Below are 4,009 nucleotides of genomic sequence, written 5' to 3' on the forward strand. Positions count from 1 at the left end.
CCTATGTCGAATAACTGAACCACCCTAATGAAACATAATGTATTCGATGCTAGTTATAGTGTATATCATTATACAGGCATTATACGGGCTATTCGAGAGACTAGCGATCAATTTCATTAAATAAATTCTAAATGTTTTAAACTCCGCCTTCCAGATTTGAAAAAAACGAGTCCCAGAGAGTCGATTTTTTTCCATACGATGAATGGCACCCTACTGCAACCCTATGCGCAGTACAAAGACTTCCAACAATTAGGATCAGAAAAGTCCTTAGCAACCTTGGATACAACACCCAGTTGTCGTGTAACTATCGATACAATCCTGAACGGTGTAGATCAAAGGTCATTTTTGAGTCCAATAAAATTCCCAAATCAGTCACTTCAATAACTCTAGTAAGTAATTTGCCGTCGCTATGGTAATCGAACACTGTTGGTTGTAATTTTGGATGAAATGAGATAACCTGGCATTTTTCAACACTAATAATCAGTATTTTTCTGTGGCACCAGTCAACAAACAAACTTAAACAGGTTTGTAAACGCCAACAATCCTCCTGCGTTTGTACTATAGCATACAACTTTAAGTCGTCAGCATACACTAGTTTCAGACAACGTTTAACCAGCGTCATTGAAATACCGAATAAATAGAAGCGGTCCGAGATTGCTGACTTGTGGGACACCAGATTTATTTGAAAAAGGCCGTGATACACAACCATCAATCATCACTCGAAGTTCACGATCAGTTAGATAGGATTCCAACTAGGTCACCAGTTGAGTAGAAATCCCAAGCCGAAATCATTTGTGTAACAATATTTAATGATCAATTTTATCGAATGCTGCCTGCAAGTCAGTATAAATCGTATCTACCTACACTTTATCCTCCATGCTCGTTATACACTCCGAGGTAAATTTCCTGAACGGATACGCAAATGACAGAGCTTTTATTCCAAGCAGAGTTGTGAATTGAAGGTATTTTTAATATGAAGTGCAGAAAGCTCGAAAAATGTTTATCGCATTCGTACCACGCATACCACGTAAGGCCTTGTCGGTTGAAAAATATATATCAAAAATGTAGATGAACATCTATAAAAAATGCTGCTCCACAATATTTTTTTTTTTGTTTGACGATAAGAGTTGTCCTGGCGCAATGTTAGAGTAAAGTAATAAAAAAAAATATGCATCAGCTGTTAGGTTTTTTCAAGCCAGTTAATAGGCACCCACGCTCCTCTTCCCCTTTTACGTAGAAAAACCCAAGCGAGAGATCCAAGTCAGGTGGTAATCTCATAGGGGGTTGATTACATCCGTACCTTCTATTTGAGTATTCGGTAATGTGTTTATTAATGCAGTTTCTTGATTTATTGAATTTAAGGTTTTTCATGTATTCTAGAAGGTTGATTGTTGAATGACATTTCCAAAGTGGAATGACATAGGAATACTCCTAAGGCAATACTGATTAATGATTTCAAAATTCAGTTTTTTCTCTTGTAGTATCGCTAAATAATTATTATTGAATTTGAGTAGAAAAGGTCAATGATTACGAAATGAGTATTGCTAGACGAAGTCACTCTGTACCTTTAAGTATGATTTTCCTCGTTAAAGCAAGCGTACTTAGGTTTTATTTTTCCTTCACCAGCATGATATCATGGACATTAAAAATTTAAATTTAATCCATTCACCTTAACTACTGCTCCGAATGGCGAAATGCATCCCATTTAGTTAATTCAAGCTCCTTCGGCATCATTTAATTCGGCTCGGTAACCCAAAGCTACGTCACTTTCTCGAGCTGTGCATCCAACGCAACGTCAACCAGCACTCGGGTCATTGTTATTTTTATTGTTCTCTTTCTCTGCTACCCCCCCCCCCCCTCGTCACCCCTTCCCGGTTGTCATCAACGCTGTCATCCGCCATTAGCAGCCCTGACGGGACACGGTCTATTTAATGGCTCGGAACGGAAGCAGTAAAACGCGCGCGCTCTTCATTGTTGTACTTCATTTTCGTGTCATTACTTCATACGTCGTTACGATTACAAACACATTACACGGCACGGGGCTGGCCCTCCCTGGGGAACAGACAGAACCTGGCAGGTGTGAAAATAACAGTAATGACGCCCAACGGGCTTACGATCGACCCGTCGTCCGTTGGCGCCGTCGACTAGGCAATTTGGATGTCTAATATTTTTGAGTGCTTTTTCAGTAGTACAAATCGATAACAGCATATGAATATACTGTGAAAAGTTTGAGCATGTTTTAATCAAGAAAAATATTTCTATGTTGCGGTCATCGTACTCAAACGTAAACCATCCGTTTGATTTGCAATCACAATCTACTTAACTGTATCAACTCAGCCATAAAACACTCTCGCAAAAACGCTCTCAATTCACTCAACTGCTTCACCTGAATGTGTGATTACCGTTTCCGAAAGTGCATGCCATCCCGAAGCGTACGTCCTTCATTACACCAATAAATTATTCCCCATCAGAGATCTTTTTCAATTCACTCGATTACCGTTCTAGTTTATACTTTTCCATCTCCCACCGAGAGCATCAATCACAGAGGGATCCATCGTCAACAACTTGCCCTGCGTCACTGGTGAATGTGTGTGTATGTGGCAGGTACAAACCAAAAGCTCGATGACATGCTACCGGGAGCTCCAATCAGCCTAATTCGAAACCCTTGTAACAACCCATTATCGAGTGCCACATTTTCTTCCGAACTGTTTTCCTGTTTCGTGTGCAAGCACGCGGGGTGGGAGGCAGCCGGAGTCAATTTTCCTGCAATCCGTCACCGTTCACACTTTATTGCACGATTGCCACAAATGCGGGTACAGTGCTTTTTTCCGTGTGTGTCATTCAAGTAGGAGTCGGTAATGTAACACCGACACGTCCGGGATCATCATCGGAACGATGTTCGGACGTGAGAAATGAGAGGTATTTTTCCGAGCCCGGAGGCGAACGAGGGTGGTTTATAAATTCCCTTCAGATCCGGCCCCGGGTAGCTTTGGGACAACGGCTTCACCGTGCTCCTGTTGTTTTGGCGCTCGGTTTGATTCTGAGGGAGAGTGAAAAATAATGCTATAATAGCAGTGGAATTGCAGACTTTCTTTTATTTTTAGCTCCCCCTGGATTAGACTCATTCACTTATGTTTTTACTTCGAGATGGTTGCAGATTTTTTTTTTTTAAATTAAAATAATAAATTTGTGGTTTAATGTAACCTCGCAGTAAGTCAATAAGGAGTCAATAAATTTTTGATCAACATTCAACTTCATTGAATGCGTTGCATTATATTGCATTATCCTGCCACATTGTTTCACTTAACCCATGCGGTTTTCCGACACGTTATGGATCACCCGGCTTCGGGTTTTCAGTTAACCATTGCGGGGTTCGTTTTTTGTTTCACGTTTTCCATTTTTTTGTTTTGTTTCAGGTAATGTTTACCAATTGTTGTCTGGTCAGTAATGAGCAAAATGGCCACGGCCAGGTGGCACTGGTTCGGGTTGTTCGGGCGGTTGAGTTGGTCGATTTTTGTGACGAACTCTCGACACGATTATGTGCCATGTGCGGTCACTGTTTTCGAATGTTACAGCCGTCCCCCAACCGCCCGCAGGACATGTGGGCAGCCATGCGGACATTCGAAAAACGCTTTGATGAGCTCGTGAAAATATTTTTCGCCTGCGTGGGGTGTTGGTGTTGCTGTTGCCGGCCAATAATAATTCAATTAACCCAGGCTGTTACGGTACATGAGTCTATAGCGTGGTTTGCGCGATTGTGGCGTGACAGTAACAGCTGGTGGAACATTTGATGCAGCAAATGAAAGTGCCGTAACGAAAATAAGAGTTTTTTTACGCTGGTGCCTGAGGAGGAAACTCAGCGACTGTTTAGCCTAAATTGATTTTCTTCGATTATGACGAAGTCTTCAAGAGTAAAAACAAAAGAAAATTATAGAAAATTTAATCTACAGGTATATTTTTCCATTTAAATGATGACAGTATATCATTAATAAAAATCAGTCAGTAAAAA

The sequence above is a fragment of the Wyeomyia smithii genome, chromosome 1, assembly GCF_029784165.1.
Source record: "Wyeomyia smithii strain HCP4-BCI-WySm-NY-G18 chromosome 1, ASM2978416v1, whole genome shotgun sequence".
NCBI lineage: Eukaryota > Metazoa > Arthropoda > Insecta > Diptera > Culicidae > Wyeomyia > Wyeomyia smithii.